The 22306-nt window shown below is 52.7% G+C and overlaps 8 non-coding genes across 8 annotated transcripts; all 8 read left to right on the plus strand.

Moving 5' to 3' along the window:
• The first annotated feature begins 1779 nt into the window (after positions 1–1779).
• On the plus strand, positions 1780–1874 carry LOC113838346. The gene has a single exon (XR_003488665.1). It is a non-coding gene; the product is annotated as a small nucleolar RNA SNORD116 (small nucleolar RNA).
• A 4159-nt stretch (positions 1875–6033) lies between these two features.
• LOC113838350 lies at positions 6034–6125 on the plus strand. Its single transcript, XR_003488669.1, has one exon. It is a non-coding gene; the product is annotated as a small nucleolar RNA SNORD116 (small nucleolar RNA).
• Positions 6126–8588: 2463 nt separating this feature from the next.
• LOC113831982 lies at positions 8589–8680 on the plus strand. The gene has a single exon (XR_003488670.1). It is a non-coding gene; the product is annotated as a small nucleolar RNA SNORD116 (small nucleolar RNA).
• Positions 8681–11142: 2462 nt separating this feature from the next.
• LOC113838352 lies at positions 11143–11234 on the plus strand. The gene has a single exon (XR_003488671.1). It is a non-coding gene; the product is annotated as a small nucleolar RNA SNORD116 (small nucleolar RNA).
• Positions 11235–13696: 2462 nt separating this feature from the next.
• On the plus strand, positions 13697–13788 carry LOC113838344. Its single transcript, XR_003488663.1, has one exon. It is a non-coding gene; the product is annotated as a small nucleolar RNA SNORD116 (small nucleolar RNA).
• A 2462-nt stretch (positions 13789–16250) lies between these two features.
• On the plus strand, positions 16251–16341 carry LOC113838343. Its single transcript, XR_003488662.1, has one exon. It is a non-coding gene; the product is annotated as a small nucleolar RNA SNORD116 (small nucleolar RNA).
• Positions 16342–18804: 2463 nt separating this feature from the next.
• Positions 18805–18896, plus strand: LOC113838345. Its single transcript, XR_003488664.1, has one exon. It is a non-coding gene; the product is annotated as a small nucleolar RNA SNORD116 (small nucleolar RNA).
• A 2462-nt stretch (positions 18897–21358) lies between these two features.
• Positions 21359–21449, plus strand: LOC113838349. Its single transcript, XR_003488668.1, has one exon. It is a non-coding gene; the product is annotated as a small nucleolar RNA SNORD116 (small nucleolar RNA).
• The last annotated feature ends 857 nt before the right edge of the window (positions 21450–22306 follow it).

Genomic DNA, 22306 nt, shown 5'->3' on the forward strand with positions numbered 1-22306 from the left:
GGATACCTCATGAATGCACATAACTGGTCCCTATGAGGGGGTTCCCTTAAAGTTGATCTGTGGAAAGGTACAGTTCTCTTTTTTTCTGTCATTGTGAGCCTGTAATCATTTGTGTTTCTTTCTTGGCCTTGTCAGGAAGGAAAGCCTCCAAAGCTGAGTGGGTGAGACATTAGCGGCCCTATAGTAGCTCTGAATGAGGAGGCCTGGCATACAGACTCCCCTAATTGCAACATGGATCTTGTAGGTGGGCTATCAGCAAGAGGATCTGCCTCCCCCCCATTTTCAGTGCCTCCTACAATCTGTACCTTATTTGTTCTCCTTTCCCAGATCTGTATTCTTTTGGAAGAACTGAGCCTTAATGTGGCTCATTCCAATGCTTTAGAAGCAGCATGTGCATGAACATGCAGTCCTCATCTACTTTGACATTGGAGGAAGTGCTCCATTAGCACACAGGGTGTAGATGAAGACAACCTAAGTACATCATCACATCACCATTGAGACATCACCAAAGGATGCTTTGCTTGCATGTTGAGCTTAGTCATACAAGGAGCCATTGTATGACAAAAAGTATTAAGAAGTCAAATCCTCAGAAGGCTAAAGTTGTTTGGATACATCATACACAATGATGTTTTTTCATGGAGTTCATGTATTTCAGTTATCTTAAAAGATGGAATGCCTCACTTGGTTGCAAAGATGAGAGAGAGAGAGAGAGAGAGAGAGAGAGAGAGAGAGAGAGAGAGAGAGAGCTTCCTGGTATTCCATTAGCCTAGACAGAGTGACTAGTATTCTAGTATTGATAGGGAGGTAGAAGTACAACCAGTGCAGCAGATTAACTATTCTCCATCAAACTGGACAGAGAATTGTACACATACTTTGAAACAACACAGCATGGAGGAATACTTCCTATTTGAAAGATATATTTATGGAGGCAAAGTTGAATTGTCGTGAATGTCCAAAACTAGGGCTATGACATATCAGCAAAGGCCAGTAAGTGTGTCCTTGGAAATGCAATCACTGGGCTGACATTGGGAAGGAAAAGAAGAGCAGAAATTAAGTTTAATATTGGTTTGCTTTGGTTAGAAGGATTTGATGCATTGGAAAACTTGGGATTTTTTTCATTGACTACAGCTTAATGGTACAAAGACACTTGTGAAGGCCAGAGAACAAGTAGAGAATAACCCCTTGGCATTCAAACAACTTTCCTCCAGAGGAAGTCTTGGGAAGAATATCACATGGACATGGCAAACTTATAAGAGGGAATGGGGAAAGTATGTGAATGAAGTAAAGGAATAGGTGTTACCTGGTATTCCCAACCATATGGGAACATTGCAATACCGACCAGGGTGGATCTTTTCCACTGTAGAGATTGTGTGTGTTTTATCTTGATATCTCAAGGATTTATTTCTGTGATCTTCTTGCCTTCAGTCCTACAAGAGGCATAACATCATTTCCAGATAGAAAAGATACCAAATTGTTCTTCCTGCAATGTAGTTCAAAGTTCAGATCCTATAGAAGAAAAAGAATAATGGTAACCATTATTTAAATGCCCCAAAATGCTTCACTGTAAGGTCTTGGTGAAACTGCAAGAATTTAACATTCCACAACCTGGACATGTGTTTTCATGTCCCACATTTAGAACTTCTTTCAGTTATCACCTTAGCATGGCAGGGCACCTTCTATTCCTGAATGCAGAAAGCCTTTGAGTTCATCATACTTCCAAATTTTTGCAATTTTCACAGGCTACTGGCCACCTTACTGCTAACACCATCAAGCCTGGGTGGACCAAATGGTTATTCTCAATCAACCATTCGTTCTAAGAGCTGAACAAATTAAGTGAAAACTCATTATCACCATTCTAATCAAGAATAAGATACAGTACCTCCACTGTACTCTAGAAGTTAGGCAAACTTTTCCAAGTCAGCAATACTTTCCTTGCTGACCACCAGTTTGGCTAGTCACATTCCAGAGTGTCCTGAGTTTTCAGGGTTTTGTTTTTCAAACCAATGTGTATAGTAAAAAGAGCACATTTTTGGGTACCTGGGAAGCTCCTTATGATCTTGTTCCTTGGCAGGCAATAGTGGAAAATGTTAGGATTGGCAGGAAGTGAGGGAACAGAGTTAAAGTCAGAACCAATAGAGGCACAAACAATTATCTAGCATACATAAGTATATATTTGCTGTATGGATATCTTAACAGACTTGACCAACTTAACAGGTTGGTAGTGACTATAAAGTAGTATGTCAGAGAGACACATTGAAATATAACTCTGAAATTTTGCTTTATTTGGGAGTATTAGCAGTATAATCCATGGTGATGGGCTATATCTGTTTTGGGGATGAGCAGGAACAGTGTGAGTCCCTGAATGTCAAGGCACAGTTTTGAAGCCATGGCCCAAAAGAGAAAGAGACAATGTGTGAAGGAGATAAAAGCTTTAAGAACTGTGCTGTGTGGCATAACATCTTTGGTCCTGTATTTTGAGTGATTGCTTCAAAATGCCAAAAACTCTCCTTTGTCTAGATAGGCAGTTTTTGTTGTGACCAACTGAAAGAATTTCAGTAGACCTGCTTGGAAGGAAAACAAGGAGCAAATGAGTGAAGCATGGAAGGTACCCATATCCCATTTGTTTCCCCAACTTACCCCCTAAATGTGCACCTAGATGCCTGGAATTTTGGATTACACAGTTAGAAATATTGAGATATATATTTTTGTATGATTCAGTTACATAAACCTGTGTAGAAAATCAATGTATAGCTAGCTTGTGATGGTGCATAACTTTAATCCCAGCACTCAGGAAATAGAGGAAGGGATATATCTGGAATTTATGGTCCCATTTATAAATCCCATCTGGAATTTATGGTCCCATTTATAAATCCCATCTGGAATTTATAAATCCCACAGAAATACTATCTGGAAAATTCAAAAAGAAAGAAAAAAGAGAGAGACAGAGAGGAAGGAAAGAGAGAGGAGAGAGAGAGAGTTGATGTATGATGATACAACTTGATCCCAGGAGTTTCCTGGAAATCTTTGACCCACCAAAATGTTTTCTACCAGGAAGATGACAAGGAAAAGGTGTGAGATTCCTGGATATGCAATTTCCAAGGCCATTTACTTTCTGAGGAGTTACATTGTGGCAATGCCTGGCCTCCACATATGTCTTCAACAAACCTTGAAATGTACATGGATAGCCTCATTGAAGCTATCTTATATGTGGACTGCTTAATAGGGACATCTCTCTGTTTTTATCTTTATAGGCCATGTGCAAATTCCTGTCTCATTCTTCTCTGCCTTGTCAACATGGAGAATGTACAACATTTAACTGAGTTGACATATGAAGTCAATGAGAGCTGATGAGTTCAAATATTTGGAATTCAGCATTCCTTCCTCATATTTAAAACTTGAAGGCAACTGTGGATGAGGGGAAGGGCCTCCCCTCTATTTTCCATCATGGACCACAGTACCAGAGGATTTCTCTTGGGTTTGGGTGAACCAGATAAGAGAGATAATGTGTTAAAATGTGATGTTTTGGAGTTGTTTAATCCAACAAGGAATTCTTTGTCTTCAGTTGCTAACTAGTGAATTATGCTCAGTGGCAGGCAGACAGGTATAGAGAAATACAGAAAGAGAAAGATACATTTGAAGAGGCAGAAAAAGAGAAAACTAAGTGGGTCATATTGACTTAGAATGTCTGTGACATATTGCTGCTAGAATGTAAGAGAAATGTAGAACAAATGGCATATTAGAGTACAGTGGCCAAGATGTTGGATGACTCAGCCAGAAATATTGACTAATGTACATGGTTTACAAAAGGACAACAAAAGATTGAAAGAAAGACAAAAAAAAGGTAACAAAATTACTAAAGTGTGTTGGGACACTGTAAAGGTAACAGATTCTACCATACATGAAATAACTACAGGACAGAAATAACTACTTAGTTCATACAAGTCTTCCAGAGTCAGACAATGGCTTGGGAACATTTCCACTAATCCTGCCCTGCTCCAGTAATAGCATGACTCCCCAACAAAAGGCTGGATATTTCCCAAACTCTGCTAGCAAAAACAACCTTGGTGAAAATTTGATAATGTTTTGTGCTTGCTGAAAGTTCCACATGATATTCAGGACTCAAAATCCTGTGAGGCATTGTGATGGCTCCAAGGAGTGGCCCACAGCGAGACTGAAACATAGCACTTGGAAAACGAAGAGCAGATGTCAAATGAATTTGCCCTGCTCAAAGTGGATGGGAGGAATGAGGTGAGACTACTTCCAAGACTTCAAGTGAGTTGCAGTCTTTAAGTGTTGATGATGAGAGAGACAGTCAAATCCAGAGTGCAGAGGAATTTTCATGGATTCAAGGGTTTTCCGGGATGAGGTCTCTTCAACAAGGTAACTTTGCACTACTAAGTGACACAGTGGAGAGAGATTCTGGGAAGACAATTTCAGAGATAGGACTGAGAATTTTTAGGTAGGCTGTTTGGTACTCTAGAGCAGATTGTGATATATACCGAGGGGCCTTTATGGTGGCTAGTACCTGAAACAATGTAAGAAATGGTCTTTAGGTCCAAGGCAGTTTGAAGGTCACGACTGCCTCAGACCTCTGCCAATTTGCAATGGAGTACAGCCAAGTAAGTCTCTGGAACACTAAGAGGCATTTCTGGTCAATGAGAGCCTTGAGTGGGCAGCTTCTATTAAAAGACCTAAGGCTCCTTGAGAAAACCCCTCATGGGAGCTCTTGAGACAGGAAGCACGGATGCAGGGTCCGTGACTCCACACCGGTCTGGGGGACTCTTGAGCAGTACGGTGTGTCCCCTGAAGACAGGTGGTCCGAGACTGGCAGCCAGTCAGAGAAAGAGGCACAGGAACGAATGGTCGAGGACAGAGAAAGGGACAGAAAAAGAGACGGGGCCAAACAGAGACAAAGACAAAGCCAAAGAGACAGAGATTGAGAAAGAATGTCTGGTAGCCCTGCAAGGTCTTCCTTCCCTTCTCTAGAAGGCCTTAGAGGAAACTTTGGAGTGGTGTGACCTAAAGCACCTCAGGTCACTCTGGCAGGGCAGAGTGTGGTAGACCCCAGTAGCCTTGCCACAGAAATATAGATGCCCAACTGGTTTTGAGATGTTGAGGGAGGAGGAGGATTTGGAGGCCCTGGGAGAGGCAGACGATGAGGAGGCAGAAGTATGGTGAACATGGCCGGAGCTGATGCTAGCGAGCCTTGAGGTTAGGACAGCAAGGTGAGGTTGCACTGGGCAGTGACCCCAGAGGACAGTGGACAGTGTTTCAGGAGTGACGTTTAACCAGGTGGGCCTGAAAGTTCTTTTCCGGAACGGTGTGCTTGCTGCTGTAGAAGTCCCTGGTTGTGCTTTCCAGCCAGACATTTGTTGCTTGACTGCAGGGTGGGGCAAACATCCTGCACCAGGCGAAGGAGGAGCTCTCATCCCCTAGGGGAGGCAACCCTCCATGTGCTGGCAGGCCATGCTGGAGGTTTTGGGCAGAGCAGGAGTGGTGAGAGAGCACAAGTGTTCTGAACATCCCGTGGAGACCAGCCCGGCCAAGCCCTCCCAGACCAGGTTGAAGAGTTCCCACTGTAATGGTGGCCTATGTGGTTTTCTGTGTTCACAGTGTCCAATCCTGGGTCCGGCCTGGCCGGGGTGCAGAGAGGGTGGCTTAGCGACCTTTGCCGAGGGCTGCAGGCTCCTGACTGAGCCTCCACCTAAGAGAAGTTGTTTGATGTGGCTGACATGCCTGAGAAGGCACGAAGATGAAGGTAAGCTTCCCAAGAAGTGCCCCATATGCTCAGGATTCTCGGGCCTTGGTGGTGCTGCTGGGACTGACCATTCGAGAACCCTGGGACTGTCTGCACCCTTGGCAGACTTAGGTCCTGGAGGTGCTGCCCCGTTGCGTGCAAGGGGCCCATTGCAGTGTGTTCCCATGCCCGGGCTGGGGCATTCGTGGATATTTCTTCTGGCACCCGACCAACACCCAAGCTGTCCATGAGTGTCCGTGCTGAATATCTGTGTGCAAGGGCACTGCAGTGTGCGTGGATCGATGATGATTCAAATCAAACATTCCTTGGAAAAGCTGAACAAAATGAGTGAAAGCTCAATACGCCTCTCTCATCGGGACTGAGGTCCGGCACCTTGGGTCGCCCAAATCCTCCGGGAGTCAGACACAGGCTTGGGAGCCACTCCTCTGCTCTTGCCCTCCTCCAGCAGTAGGCAGAGTCCCTCCCTCCCGAGGGGCTGGTTCTTTGCCCACTCTGCTAGCAGTCACGCCCATGGTGAAGACACAGTAGTTGCCGCTTGCCGGGAAAATTGCCTCGCTCTTGCTGACTACAAATCCTGAGAAGATATGGGGTGGGGGCTGTGCTAGCCTCCAGCAGTGGCCCTCAGCCAGATCTCGGCCTTAGCAGAGGGAGCAGGAAGAGCAGAGTCCCCAACTGATTTGCCCTGCCCATAGTGGATGGCAGGCCCCGGGTGGAGCCTTGTTCCAAGTTTTAAGTGGGTTGTAGCCCTGCAGTGTTGCTGCTGAGAGAGACTGTCAAGTCCAGGCTGCAGTGGGAGGTGCCCTGGCTCATGGCTTCTTGTGCTTTGGTGGCTGTGGTCTCTTGACTTGATGAGATTCTGTCAGGGAGCTGATGGAAGATGGCGGGGATTTGTGGGGAGGTACAAAGCCCCGCAAGGTACTCGTGAGTCCTGATTTAGAGGAAAAGAAGAGCCTAAGGTTTGAGGGGATGAAGGCAGCCGAATCCAGACGGGCATTGCAGATAGACATCTAGCCAGGAATCCTACTGGGCCTTTCTGGAAGGCACGCATAGCACTAGGAGGCCTCAGGATACCTAGAGGAGGCGAAGGTGTTGACCCGTGCAGGAAGCGGCACTCGGGAGACTTCTGGTGGCGTGGCACCTTGCTCAGGCTTGCTGGCCTCCCCGTGGACGGCAATGGTGCCAAGATATTTTTCTGCCATCCAGGGAGCTAGTTTGCTGCCTGTCTAGACTCCAGGCAATGTCATAGCCAGGTTGCACAGGTATGGATGTTTTATGCTCTTCAGCAGGTTGTGATTCCTCCCGAGGGCCCTCTGTGGTGGCCAGCCCCGGAAAGAGTCTTAGAAATGGCCCCGAGGTGCCAGGCTGTCTGTAATTCACGACGGCCTCAGGCTTCTGCCCATGTGGGGTTGAGCCCACGCCAGAAATCTGGAATGCTGGGTGGTATTTCTGCTCCCTGGGAGTCTTGAGTGTGCAGCTTCTCTTGGGAGACCTCAGGCTCCTTGGGAAACCGCCTCATGGGAGCTCTTGAGATGGAAAGCACGGATGCAGGGTACGTGACTCCACACCGGTCTGGGGGACTGTTGAGCACTACGGTGTGTCCCCTGAAGACAGGTGGTCCGAGACTGGCAGCCAGTCAGAGAAAGAGGCACAGGAACGAATGGTCGAGGATAGAGAAAGGGACAGAGAAAGAGACGGGGCCAAACAGAGACAAAGACAAAGCCAAAGAGACAGAGATTGAGAAAGAATGTCTGGTAGCCCTGCAATGTCTTCCTTCCCTTCTCTAGAAGGCCTTAGAGGAAATTTTGGAGTGGTGTGACCTAAAGCACCTCAGGTCACTCTGGCAGGGCAGAGTGTGGTAGACCTCAGTAACCTTGCCACAGAAATATACATGCCCAACTGGTTTTGAGATGTTGAGGGAGGAGGAGGATTTGGAGGCCCTGGGAGAGGCAGACGATGAGGAGGCAGAAGTATGGTGAACATGGCAGGAGCTGATGCTAGCGAGCCTTGAGGTTGAGACAGCAAGGTGAGGTTGCACTGGGCAGTGACCCCAGAGGACAGTGGACAGTGTTTCAGGAGTGACGTTTAACCAGATGGGCCTGAAAGTTCTTTTCGGAACGGTGTGCTTGCTGCTGTAGAAGTCACTGGATGGGCTTTCCAGCCAGACATTTGTTGCTTGACTGCAGGGTCGGGCAAACATCCTGTACCAGGCGAAGGAGGAGCTCTCATCCCCTAGGGGAGGCAACCCTCCATGTGCTGGCAGGCCATGCTGGAGGTTTTGGGCAGAGCAGGAGTGGTGAGAGAGCACAAGTGTTCTGAACATCCCGTGGAGACCAGCCCGGCCAAGCCCTCCCAGACCAGGTTGAAGAGTTCCCACTGTAATGGTGGCCTATGTGGTTTTCTGTGTTCACAGTGTCCAATCCTGGGTCCGGCCTGGCCGGGGTGCAGAGAGGGTGGCTTAGCGACCTTTGCCGAGGGCTGCAGGCTCCTGACTGAGCCTCCACCTAAGAGAAGTTGTTTGATGTGGCTGACATGCCTGAGAAGGCACGAAGATGAAGGTAAGCTTCCCAAGAAGTGCCCCATATGCTCAGGATTCTCGGGCCTTGGTGGTGCTGCTGGGACTGACCATTCGAGAACCCTGGGACTGTCTGCACCCTTGGCAGACTTAGGTCCTGGAGGTGCTGCCCCGTTGCGTGCAAGGGGCCCAATGCAGTGTGTTCCCATGCCCGGGCTGGGGCACTCGTGGATATTTCTTCTGGCACCCCACCTACACCCGCGCTGTCCATGAGTGTCCGTGCTGAATATCTGTGTGCAAGGGCACTGCAGTGTGCGTGGATCGATGATGATTCAAATCAAACATTCCTTGGAAAAGCTGAACAAAATGAGTGAAAGCTCAATACGCCTCTCTCATCGGGACTGAGGTCCGGCACCTTGGGTCACCCAAATCCTCCGGGAGTCAGACACAGGCTTGGGAGCCATTCCTCTGCTCCTGCCCTCCTTCAGCAGTAGGCAGAGTCCCTCCCTCCCGAGGGGCTGGTTCTTTGCCCCACTCTGCTAGCAGTCACGCCCGTGGTGAAGACACAGTGGTTGCCGCTTGCCGGGATAAATGCCTCGCTCTTCCTGACTAGAAATCCTGAGAAGATATGGGGTGGGGGGTGTGCTAGCCTCCAGCAATGTCCCTCAGCCAGATCTCGGCCTTAGCAGAGGGAGCAGGAAGAGCAGAGTCCCCAACTGATTTGCCCTGCCCATAGTGGATGGCAGGCCCCGGGTGGAGCCTTGTTCCAAGTTTTAAGTGGGTTGTAGCCCTGCAGTGTTGCTGCTGAGAGAGACTGTCAAGTCCAGGCTGCAGTGGGAGGTGCCCTGGCTCATGGCTTCTTGTGCTTTGGTGGCTGTGGTCTCTTGACTTGATGAGATTCTGTCAGGGAGCTGATGGAAGATGGCGGGGATTTGTGGGGAGGGCAGACCCGCAAGGTACTCGTGAGTCCTGATGTAGAGGAAAAGAAGAGCCTAAGGTTTGAGGGGATGAAGGCAGCCGAATCCAGACGGGCATTGCAGATAGACAGCTAGCCAGGGAATCCTTACTGGGCCTTTCTCGAAGGCAAGCATAGCACAAGGAGGCCTCAGGATACCTAGAAGAGGCGAAGGTGTTGACCCGTGCAGGAAGCGGCACTCGGGAGAATTCTGGTGCCGTGGCACCTTGCTCAGGCTTGCTGGCCTCCCCGTGGATGGCAATGGTGCCAAGATATTTTTCTGCCATCCAGGGACCTAGTTTGCTGCCTGTCTAGGCTCCAGGCAATGTCATATCCAGGTTGCACAGGTATGGAGTTTTATGCTCTTCAGCAGGTTGTGATTCCTTCCGAGGGCCCTCTGTGGTGGCCAGCCCCGGAAAGAGTCTTAGAAATGGCCCCGAGGTGCCAGGCTGTCTGTAATTCACGACGGCCTCAGGCTTCTGCCCATGTGGAGTTGAGGCCACGCCAGCGACTCTGGAATGCTGGGTGGTATTTCTGTTCCCTGGGAGTCTTGAGTGTGCAGCTTCTCTTGGGAGACCTCAGGCTCCTTGGGAAACCGCCTCATGGGAGCTCTTGAGACAGGAAGCACGGATGCAGGGTCCGTGACTCCACACCGGTCTGGGGGACTGTTGAGCAGTACATTGTGTCCCCTGAAGACAGGTGGTCCGAGACTGGCAGCCAGTCAGAGAAAGAGGCACAGGAACGAATGGTCGAAGACAGAGAAAGGGACAGAGAAAGAGACGGGGCCAAACAGAGACAAAGACAAAGCCAAAGAGACAGAGATTTAGAAAGAATGTCTGGTAGCCCTGCAAGGTCTTCCTTCCCTTCTCTAGAAGGCCTTAGAGGAAACTTTGGAGTGGTGTGACCTAAAGCACCTCAGGTCACTCTGGCAGGGCAGAGTGTGGTAGACCCCAGTAGCCTTGCCACAGAAATATAGATGCCCAAGTGGTTTGAGATGTTGAGGGAGGAGGAGGATTTGGAGGCCCTGGGAGAGGCAGACGATGAGGAGGCAGAAGTATGGTGAACATTGCCGGAGCTGATGCTAGCGAGCCTTGAGGTTGAGACAGCAAGGTGAGGTTGCACTGGGCAGTGACCCCAGAGGACAGTGGACAGTGTTTCAGGAGTGACGTTTAACCAGGTGGGCCTGAAAGTTCTTTTCCGGACGGTGTGCTTGCTGCTGTAGAAGTCCCTGGTTGTGCTTTCCAGCCAGACATTTGTTGCTTGACTGCAGGGTGGGGCAAACATCCTGCACCAGGCGAAGGAGGAGCTCTCATCCCCTAGGGGAGGCAACCCTCCATGTGCGGGCAGGCCATGCTGGAGGTTTTGGGCAGAGCAGGAGTGGTGAGAGAGCACAAGTGTTCTGAACATCCCGTGGAGACCAGCCCGGCCAATCCCTCCCAGACCCGGTTGAAGAGTTCCCACTGTAATGGTGGCCTATGTGGTTTTCTGTGTTCACAGTGTCCAATCCTGGGTCCGGCCTGGCCGGGGTGCAGAGAGGGTGGCTTAGCGACCTTTGCCGAGGGCTGCAGGCTCCTGACTGAGCCTCCACCTAAGAGAAGTTGTTTGATGTGGCTGACATGCCTGAGAAGGCACGAAGATGAAGGTAAGCTTCCCAAGAAGTGCCCCATATGCTCAGGATTCTCGGGCCTTGGTGGTGCTGCTGGGACTGACCATTCGAGAACCCTGGGACTGTCTGCACCCTTGGCAGACTTAGGTCCTGGAGGTGCTGCCCCGTTGCGTGCAAGGGGCCCATTGCAGTGTGTTCCCATGCCCGGGCTGGGGCATTCGTGGATATTTCTTCTGGCACCCGACCAACACCCAAGCTGTCCATGAGTGTCCGTGCTGAATATCTGTGTGCAAGGGCACTGCAGTGTGCGTGGATCGATGATGATTCAAATCAAACATTCCTTGGAAAAGCTGAACAAAATGAGTGAAAGCTCAATACGCCTCTCTCATCGGGACTGAGGTCCGGCACCTTGGGTCGCCCAAATCCTCCGGGAGTCAGACACAGGCTTGGGAGCCACTCCTCTGCTCTGCCCTCCTCCAGCAGTAGGCAGAGTCCCTCCCTCCCGAGGGGCTGGTTCTTTGCCCACTCTGCTAGCAGTCACGCCCATGGTGAAGACACAGTAGTTGCCGCTTGCCGGGAAAATTGCCTCGCTCTTGCTGACTACAAATCCTGAGAAGATATGGGGTGGGGGCTGTGCTAGCCTCCAGCAGTGGCCCTCAGCCAGATCTCGGCCTTAGCAGAGGGAGCAGGAAGAGCAGAGTCCCCAACTGATTTGCCCTGCCCATAGTGGATGGCAGGCCCCGGGTGGAGCCTTGTTCCAAGTTTTAAGTGGGTTGTAGCCCTGCAGTGTTGCTGCTGAGAGAGACTGTCAAGTCCAGGCTGCAGTGGGAGGTGCCCTGGCTCATGGCTTCTTGTGCTTTGGTGGCTGTGGTCTCTTGACTTGATGAGATTCTGTCAGGGAGCTGATGGAAGATGGCGGGGATTTGTGGGGAGGTACAAAGCCCCGCAAGGTACTCGTGAGTCCTGATTTAGAGGAAAAGAAGAGCCTAAGGTTTGAGGGGATGAAGGCAGCCGAATCCAGACGGGCATTGCAGATAGACATCTAGCCAGGAATCCTACTGGGCCTTTCTGGAAGGCACGCATAGCACTAGGAGGCCTCAGGATACCTAGAGGAGGCGAAGGTGTTGACCCGTGCAGGAAGCGGCACTCGGGAGACTTCTGGTGGCGTGGCACCTTGCTCAGGCTTGCTGGCCTCCCCGTGGACGGCAATGGTGCCAAGATATTTTTCTGCCATCCAGGGAGCTAGTTTGCTGCCTGTCTAGACTCCAGGCAATGTCATAGCCAGGTTGCACAGGTATGGATGTTTTATGCTCTTCAGCAGGTTGTGATTCCTCCCGAGGGCCCTCTGTGGTGGCCAGCCCCGGAAAGAGTCTTAGAAATGGCCCCGAGGTGCCAGGCTGTCTGTAATTCACGACGGCCTCAGGCTTCTGCCCATGTGGGGTTGAGCCCACGCCAGAAATCTGGAATGCTGGGTGGTATTTCTGCTCCCTGGGAGTCTTGAGTGTGCAGCTTCTCTTGGGAGACCTCAGGCTCCTTGGGAAACCGCCTCATGGGAGCTCTTGAGATGGAAAGCACGGATGCAGGGTACGTGACTCCACACCGGTCTGGGGGACTGTTGAGCACTACGGTGTGTCCCCTGAAGACAGGTGGTCCGAGACTGGCAGCCAGTCAGAGAAAGAGGCACAGGAACGAATGGTCGAGGATAGAGAAAGGGACAGAGAAAGAGACGGGGCCAAACAGAGACAAAGACAAAGCCAAAGAGACAGAGATTGAGAAAGAATGTCTGGTAGCCCTGCAATGTCTTCCTTCCCTTCTCTAGAAGGCCTTAGAGGAAATTTTGGAGTGGTGTGACCTAAAGCACCTCAGGTCACTCTGGCAGGGCAGAGTGTGGTAGACCTCAGTAACCTTGCCACAGAAATATACATGCCCAACTGGTTTTGAGATGTTGAGGGAGGAGGAGGATTTGGAGGCCCTGGGAGAGGCAGACGATGAGGAGGCAGAAGTATGGTGAACATGGCAGGAGCTGATGCTAGCGAGCCTTGAGGTTGAGACAGCAAGGTGAGGTTGCACTGGGCAGTGACCCCAGAGGACAGTGGACAGTGTTTCAGGAGTGACGTTTAACCAGATGGGCCTGAAAGTTCTTTTCGGAACGGTGTGCTTGCTGCTGTAGAAGTCACTGGATGGGCTTTCCAGCCAGACATTTGTTGCTTGACTGCAGGGTCGGGCAAACATCCTGTACCAGGCGAAGGAGGAGCTCTCATCCCCTAGGGGAGGCAACCCTCCATGTGCTGGCAGGCCATGCTGGAGGTTTTGGGCAGAGCAGGAGTGGTGAGAGAGCACAAGTGTTCTGAACATCCCGTGGAGACCAGCCCGGCCAAGCCCTCCCAGACCAGGTTGAAGAGTTCCCACTGTAATGGTGGCCTATGTGGTTTTCTGTGTTCACAGTGTCCAATCCTGGGTCCGGCCTGGCCGGGGTGCAGAGAGGGTGGCTTAGCGACCTTTGCCGAGGGCTGCAGGCTCCTGACTGAGCCTCCACCTAAGAGAAGTTGTTTGATGTGGCTGACATGCCTGAGAAGGCACGAAGATGAAGGTAAGCTTCCCAAGAAGTGCCCCATATGCTCAGGATTCTCGGGCCTTGGTGGTGCTGCTGGGACTGACCATTCGAGAACCCTGGGACTGTCTGCACCCTTGGCAGACTTAGGTCCTGGAGGTGCTGCCCCGTTGCGTGCAAGGGGCCCAATGCAGTGTGTTCCCATGCCCGGGCTGGGGCACTCGTGGATATTTCTTCTGGCACCCCACCTACACCCGCGCTGTCCATGAGTGTCCGTGCTGAATATCTGTGTGCAAGGGCACTGCAGTGTGCGTGGATCGATGATGATTCAAATCAAACATTCCTTGGAAAAGCTGAACAAAATGAGTGAAAGCTCAATACGCCTCTCTCATCGGGACTGAGGTCCGGCACCTTGGGTCACCCAAATCCTCCGGGAGTCAGACACAGGCTTGGGAGCCATTCCTCTGCTCCTGCCCTCCTTCAGCAGTAGGCAGAGTCCCTCCCTCCCGAGGGGCTGGTTCTTTGCCCCACTCTGCTAGCAGTCACGCCCGTGGTGAAGACACAGTGGTTGCCGCTTGCCGGGATAAATGCCTCGCTCTTCCTGACTAGAAATCCTGAGAAGATATGGGGTGGGGGGTGTGCTAGCCTCCAGCAATGTCCCTCAGCCAGATCTCGGCCTTAGCAGAGGGAGCAGGAAGAGCAGAGTCCCCAACTGATTTGCCCTGCCCATAGTGGATGGCAGGCCCCGGGTGGAGCCTTGTTCCAAGTTTTAAGTGGGTTGTAGGCCTGCAGTGTTGCTGCTGAGAGAGACTGTCAAGTCCAGGCTGCAGTGGGAGGTGCCCTGGCTCATGGCTTCTTGTGCTTTGGTGGCTGTGGTCTCTTGACTTGATGAGATTCTGTCAGGGAGCTGATGGAAGATGGCGGGGATTTGTGGGGAGGGCAGACCCGCAAGGTACTCGTGAGTCCTGATGTAGAGGAAAAGAAGAGCCTAAGGTTTGAGGGGATGAAGGCAGCCGAATCCAGACGGGCATTGCAGATAGACAGCTAGCCAGGGAATCCTTACTGGGCCTTTCTCGAAGGCAAGCATAGCACAAGGAGGCCTCAGGATACCTAGAAGAGGCGAAGGTGTTGACCCGTGCAGGAAGCGGCACTCGGGAGAATTCTGGTGCCGTGGCACCTTGCTCAGGCTTGCTGGCCTCCCCGTGGATGGCAATGGTGCCAAGATATTTTTCTGCCATCCAGGGACCTAGTTTGCTGCCTGTCTAGGCTCCAGGCAATGTCATATCCAGGTTGCACAGGTATGGAGTTTTATGCTCTTCAGCAGGTTGTGATTCCTTCCGAGGGCCCTCTGTGGTGGCCAGCCCCGGAAAGAGTCTTAGAAATGGCCCCGAGGTGCCAGGCTGTCTGTAATTCACGACGGCCTCAGGCTTCTGCCCATGTGGAGTTGAGGCCACGCCAGCGACTCTGGAATGCTGGGTGGTATTTCTGTTCCCTGGGAGTCTTGAGTGTGCAGCTTCTCTTGGGAGACCTCAGGCTCCTTGGGAAACCGCCTCATGGGAGCTCTTGAGACAGGAAGCACGGATGCAGGGTCCGTGACTCCACACCGGTCTGGGGGACTGTTGAGCAGTACATTGTGTCCCCTGAAGACAGGTGGTCCGAGACTGGCAGCCAGTCAGAGAAAGAGGCACAGGAACGAATGGTCGAAGACAGAGAAAGGGACAGAGAAAGAGACGGGGCCAAACAGAGACAAAGACAAAGCCAAAGAGACAGAGATTGAGAAAGAATGTCTGGTAGCCCTGCAAGGTCTTCCTTCCCTTCTCTAGAAGGCCTTAGAGGAAACTTTGGAGTGGTGTGACCTAAAGCACCTCAGGTCACTCTGGCAGGGCAGAGTGTGGTAGACCCCAGTAGCCTTGCCACAGAAATATAGATGCCCAAGTGGTTTGAGATGTTGAGGGAGGAGGAGGATTTGGAGGCCCTGGGAGAGGCAGACGATGAGGAGGCAGAAGTATGGTGAACATTGCCGGAGCTGATGCTAGCGAGCCTTGAGGTTGAGACAGCAAGGTGAGGTTGCACTGGGCAGTGACCCCAGAGGACAGTGGACAGTGTTTCAGGAGTGACGTTTAACCAGGTGGGCCTGAAAGTTCTTTTCCGGACGGTGTGCTTGCTGCTGTAGAAGTCCCTGGTTGTGCTTTCCAGCCAGACATTTGTTGCTTGACTGCAGGGTGGGGCAAACATCCTGCACCAGGCGAAGGAGGAGCTCTCATCCCCTAGGGGAGGCAACCCTCCATGTGCGGGCAGGCCATGCTGGAGGTTTTGGGCAGAGCAGGAGTGGTGAGAGAGCACAAGTGTTCTGAACATCCCGTGGAGACCAGCCCGGCCAATCCCTCCCAGACCCGGTTGAAGAGTTCCCACTGTAATGGTGGCCTATGTGGTTTTCTGTGTTCACAGTGTCCAATCCTGGGTCCGGCCTGGCCGGGGTGCAGAGAGGGTGGCTTAGCGACCTTTGCCGAGGGCTGCAGGCTCCTGACTGAGCCTCCACCTAAGAGAAGTTGTTTGATGTGGCTGACATGCCTGAGAAGGCACGAAGATGAAGGTAAGCTTCCCAAGAAGTGCCCCATATGCTCAGGATTCTCGGGCCTTGGTGGTGCTGCTGGGACTGACCATTCGAGAACCCTGGGACTGTCTGCACCCTTGGCAGACTTAGGTCCTGGAGGTGCTGCCCCGTTGCGTGCAAGGGGCCCATTGCAGTGTGTTCCCATGCCCGGGCTGGGGCACTCGATGATATTTCTTCTGGCACCCCACCAACACCCGCGCTGTCCATGAGTGTCCGTGCTGAATATCTGTGTGCAAGGGCACTGCAGTGTGCGTGGATCGATGATGATTCAAATCAAACATTCCTTGGAAAGCTGAACAAAATGAGTGAAAGCTCAATACGCCTCTCTCATCGGGACTGAGGTCCGGCACCTTGGGTCGCCCAAATCCTCCGGGAGTCAGACACAGGCTTGGGAGCCACTCCTCTGCTCTTGCCCTCCTCCAGCAGTAGGCAGAGTCCCTCCCTCCCGAGGGGCTGGTTCTTTGCCCACTCTGCTAGCAGTCACGCCCATGGTGAAGACACAGTAGTTGCCGCTTGCCGGGAAAATTGCCTCGCTCTTGCTGACTACAAATCCTGAGAAGATATGGGGTGGGGGCTGTGCTAGCCTCCAGCAGTGGCCCTCAGCCAGATCTCGGCCTTAGCAGAGGGAGCAGGAAGAGCAGAGTCCCCAACTGATTTGCCCTGCCCATAGTGGATGGCAGGCCCCGGGTGGAGCCTTGTTCCAAGTTTTAAGTGGGTTGTAGCCCTGCAGTGTTGCTGCTGAGAGAGACTGTCAAGTCCAGGCTGCAGTGGGAGGTGCCCTGGCTCATGGCTTCTTGTGCTTTGGTGGCTGTGGTCTCTTGACTTGATGAGATTCTGTCAGGGAGCTGATGGAAGATGGCGGGGATTTGTGGGGAGGTACAAAGCCCCGCAAGGTACTCGTGAGTCCTGATTTAGAGGAAAAGAAGAGCCTAAGGTTTGAGGGGATGAAGGCAGCCGAATCCAGACGGGCATTGCAGATAGACATCTAGCCAGGAATCCTACTGGGCCTTTCTGGAAGGCACGCATAGCACTAGGAGGCCTCAGGATACCTAGAGGAGGCGAAGGTGTTGACCCGTGCAGGAAGCGGCACTCGGGAGACTTCTGGTGGCGTGGCACCTTGCTCAGGCTTGCTGGCCTCCCCGTGGACGGCAATGGTGCCAAGATATTTTTCTGCCATCCAGGGACCTAGTTTGCTGCCTGTCTAGACTCCAGGCAATGTCATAGCCAGGTTGCACAGGTATGGATGTTTTATGCTCTTCAGCAGGTTGTGATTCCTTCCGAGGGCCCTCTGTGGTGGCCAGCCCCGGAAAGAGTCTTAGAAATGGCCCCGAGGTGCCAGGCTGTCTGTAATTCACGACGGCCTCAGGCTTCTGCCCATGTGGGGTTGAGCCCACGCCAGAAATCTGGAATGCTGGGTGGTATTTCTGCTCCCTGGGAGTCTTGAGTGTGCAGCTTCTCTTGGGAGACCTCAGGCTCCTTGGGAAACCGCCTCATGGGAGCTCTTGAGATGGAAAGCACGGATGCAGGGTACGTGACTCCACACCGGTCTGGGGGACTGTTGAGCACTACGGTGTGTCCCCTGAAGACAGGTGGTCCGAGACTGGCAGCCAGTCAGAGAAAGAGGCACAGGAACGAATGGTCGAGGATAGAGAAAGGGACAGAGAAAGAGACGGGGCCAAACAGAGACAAAGACAAAGCCAAAGAGACAGAGATTGAGAAAGAATGTCTGGTAGCCCTGCAATGTCTTCCTTCCCTTCTCTAGAAGGCCTTAGAGGAAATTTTGGAGTGGTGTGACCTAAAGCACCTCAGGTCACTCTGGCAGGGCAGAGTGTGGTAGACCTCAGTAACCTTGCCACAGAAATATACATGCCCAACTGGTTTTGAGATGTTGAGGGAGGAGGAGGATTTGGAGGCCCTGGGAGAGGCAGACGATGAGGAGGCAGAAGTATGGTGAACATGGCAGGAGCTGATGCTAGCGAGCCTTGAGGTTGAGACAGCAAGGTGAGGTTGCACTGGGCAGTGACCCCAGAGGACAGTGGACAGTGTTTCAGGAGTGACGTTTAACCAGATGGGCCTGAAAGTTCTTTTCGGAACGGTGTGCTTGCTGCTGTAGAAGTCACTGGATGGGCTTTCCAGCCAGACATTTGTTGCTTGACTGCAGGGTCGGGCAAACATCCTGTACCAGGCGAAGGAGGAGCTCTCATCCCCTAGGGGAGGCAACCCTCCATGTGCTGGCAGGCCATGCTGGAGGTTTTGGGCAGAGCAGGAGTGGTGAGAGAGCACAAGTGTTCTGAACATCCCGTGGAGACCAGCCCGGCCAAGCCCTCCCAGACCCGGTTGAAGAGTTCCCACTGTAATGGTGGCCTATGTGGTTTTCTGTGTTCACAGTGTCCAATCCTGGGTCCGGCCTGGCCGGGGTGCAGAGAGGGTGGCTTAGCGACCTTTGCCGAGGGCTGCAGGCTCCTGACTGAGCCTCCACCTAAGAGAAGTTGTTTGATGTGGCTGACATGCCTGAGAAGGCACGAAGATGAAGGTAAGCTTCCCAAGAAGTGCCCCATATGCTCAGGATTCTCGGGCCTTGGTGGTGCTGCTGGGACTGACCATTCGAGAACCCTGGGACTGTCTGCACCCTTGGCAGACTTAGGTCCTGGAGGTGCTGCCCCGTTGCGTGCAAGGGGCCCAATGCAGTGTGTTCCCATGCCCGGGCTGGGGCACTCGTGGATATTTCTTCTGGCACCCCACCTACACCCGCGCTGTCCATGAGTGTCCGTGCTGAATATCTGTGTGCAAGGGCACTGCAGTGTGCGTGGATCGATGATGATTCAAATCAAACATTCCTTGGAAAAGCTGAACAAAATGAGTGAAAGCTCAATACGCCTCTCTCATCGGGACTGAGGTCCGGCACCTTGGGTCACCCAAATCCTCCGGGAGTCAGACACAGGCTTGGGAGCCATTCCTCTGCTCCTGCCCTCCTTCAGCAGTAGGCAGAGTCCCTCCCTCCCGAGGGGCTGGTTCTTTGCCCCACTCTGCTAGCAGTCACGCCCGTGGTGAAGACACAGTGGTTGCCGCTTGCCGGGATAAATGCCTCGCTCTTCCTGACTAGAAATCCTGAGAAGATATGGGGTGGGGGGTGTGCTAGCCTCCAGCAATGTCCCTCAGCCAGATCTCGGCCTTAGCAGAGGGAGCAGGAAGAGCAGAGTCCCCAACTGATTTGCCCTGCCCATAGTGGATGGCAGGCCCCGGGTGGAGCCTTGTTCCAAGTTTTAAGTGGGTTGTAGCCCTGCAGTGTTGCTGCTGAGAGAGACTGTCAAGTCCAGGCTGCAGTGGGAGGTACCCTGGCTCATGGCTTCTTGTGCTTTGGTGGCTGTGGTCTCTTGACTTGATGAGATTCTGTCAGGGAGCTGATGGAAGATGGCGGGGATTTGTGGGGAGGGCAGACCCGCAAGGTACTCGTGAGTCCTGATGTAGAGGAAAAGAAGAGCCTAAGGTTTGAGGGGATGAAGGCAGCCGAATCCAGACGGGCATTGCAGATAGACAGCTAGCCAGGGAATCCTTACTGGGCCTTTCTCGAAGGCAAGCATAGCACAAGGAGGCCTCAGGATACCTAGAAGAGGCGAAGGTGTTGACCCGTGCAGGAAGCGGCACTCGGGAGAATTCTGGTGCCGTGGCACCTTGCTCAGGCTTGCTGGCCTCCCCGTGGATGGCAATGGTGCCAAGATATTTTTCTGCCATCCAGGGACCTAGTTTGCTGCCTGTCTAGGCTCCAGGCAATGTCATATCCAGGTTGCACAGGTATGGAGTTTTATGCTCTTCAGCAGGTTGTGATTCCTTCCGAGGGCCCTCTGTGGTGGCCAGCCCCGGAAAGAGTCTTAGAAATGGCCCCGAGGTGCCAGGCTGTCTGTAATTCACGACGGCCTCAGGCTTCTGCCCATGTGGAGTTGAGGCCACGCCAGCGACTCTGGAATGCTGGGTGGTATTTCTGTTCCCTGGGAGTCTTGAGTGTGCAGCTTCTCTTGGGAGACCTCAGGCTCCTTGGGAAACCGCCTCATGGGAGCTCTTGAGACAGGAAGCACGGATGCAGGGTCCGTGACTCCACACCGGTCTGGGGGACTGTTGAGCAGTACATTGTGTCCCCTGAAGACAGGTGGTCCGAGACTGGCAGCCAGTCAGAGAAAGAGGCACAGGAACGAATGGTCGAAGACAGAGAAAGGGACAGAGAAAGAGACGGGGCCAAACAGAGACAAAGACAAAGCCAAAGAGACAGAGATTGAGAAAGAATGTCTGGTAGCCCTGCAAGGTCTTCCTTCCCTTCTCTAGAAGGCCTTAGAGGAAACTTTGGAGTGGTGTGACCTAAAGCACCTCAGGTCACTCTGGCAGGGCAGAGTGTGGTAGACCCCAGTAGCCTTGCCACAGAAATATAGATGCCCAAGTGGTTTGAGATGTTGAGGGAGGAGGAGGATTTGGAGGCCCTGGGAGAGGCAGACGATGAGGAGGCAGAAGTATGGTGAACATTGCCGGAGCTGATGCTAGCGAGCCTTGAGGTTGAGACAGCAAGGTGAGGTTGCACTGGGCAGTGACCCCAGAGGACAGTGGACAGTGTTTCAGGAGTGACGTTTAACCAGGTGGGCCTGAAAGTTCTTTTCCGGACGGTGTGCTTGCTGCTGTAGAAGTCCCTGGTTGTGCTTTCCAGCCAGACATTTGTTGCTTGACTGCAGGGTGGGGCAAACATCCTGCACCTGGCGAAGGAGGAGCTCTCATCCCCTAGGGGAGGCAACCCTCCATGTGCTGGCAGGCCATGCTGGAGGTTTTGGGCAGAGCAGGAGTGGTGAGAGAGCACAAGTGTTCTGAACATCCCGTGGAGACCAGCCCGGCCAAGCCCTCCCAGACCCGGTTGAAGAGTTCCCACTGTAATGGTGGCCTATGTGGTTTTCTGTGTTCACAGTGTCCAATCCTGGGTCCGGCCTGGCCGGGGTGCAGAGAGGGTGGCTTAGCGACCTTTGCCGAGGGCTGCAGGCTCCTGACTGAGCCTCCACCTAAGAGAAGTTGTTTGATGTGGCTGACATGCCTGAGAAGGCACGAAGATGAAGGTAAGCTTCCCAAGAAGTGCCCCATATGCTCAGGATTCTCGGGCCTTGGTGGTGCTGCTGGGACTGACCATTCGAGAACCCTGGGACTGTCTGCACCCTTGGCAGACTTAGGTCCTGGAGGTGCTGCCCCGTTGCGTGCAAGGGGCCCATTGCAGTGTGTTCCCATGCCCGGGCTGGGGCACTCGATGATATTACTTCTGGCACCCCACCAACACCCGCGCTGTCCATGAGTGTCCGTGCTGAATATCTGTGTGCAAGGGCACTGCAGTGTGCGTGGATCGATGATGATTCAAATCAAACATTCCTTGGAAAGCTGAACAAAATGAGTGAAAGCTCAATACGCCTCTCTCATCGGGACTGAGGTCCGGCACCTTGGGTCGTCCAAATCCTCCGGGAGTCAGACACAGGCTTGGGAGCCATTCCTCTGCTCCTGCCCTCCTCCAGCAGTAGGCAGAGTCCCTCCCTCCCGAGGGGCTGGTTCTTTGCCCCACTCTGCTAGCAGTCACGCCCGTGGTGAAGACACAGTGGTTGCCTCTTGCCGGGAAAATTGCCTCGCTCTTGCTGACTAGAAATCCTGAGAAGATATGGGGTGGGGGGTGTGCTAGCCTCCAGCAGTGGCCCTCAGCCAGATCTCGGCCTTAGCAGAGGGAACAGGAAGAGCAGAGTCCCCAACTGATTTGCCCTGCCCATAGTGGATGGCAGGCCCCGGGTGGAGCCTTGTTCCAAGTTTTAAGTGGGTTGTAGGCCTGCAGTGTTGCTGCTGAGAGAGACTGTCAAGTCCAGGCTGCAGTGGGAGGTGCCCTGGCTCATGGCTTCTTGTGCTTTGGTGGCTGTGGTCTCTTGACTTGATGAGATTCTGTCAGGGAGCTGATGGAAGATGGCGGGGATTTGTGGGGGGGGCAGCCCTGCAAGGTATTCGTGAATCCTGATTTAGAGGAAAAGAAGAGCCTAAGGTTTGAGGGGATGAAGGCAGCCGAATCCAGACGGGCATTGCAGATAGACAGCTAGCCAGGGAATCCTTACTGGGCCTTTCTGGAAGGCACGCATAGCACAAGGAGGCCTCAGGATACCTAGAAGAGGCGAAGGTGTTGACCCGTGCAGGAAGCGGCACTCGGGAGAATTCTGGTGCCGTGGCACCTTGCTCAGGCTTGCTGGCCTCCCCGTGGATGGCAATGGTGCCAAGATATTTTTCTGCCATCCAGGGACCTAGTTTGCTGCCTGTC

The sequence above is a fragment of the Cricetulus griseus genome, chromosome 3 (genome assembly GCF_003668045.3).
Source record: "Cricetulus griseus strain 17A/GY chromosome 3, alternate assembly CriGri-PICRH-1.0, whole genome shotgun sequence".
In the NCBI taxonomy this organism is placed as follows: domain Eukaryota; kingdom Metazoa; phylum Chordata; class Mammalia; order Rodentia; family Cricetidae; genus Cricetulus; species Cricetulus griseus.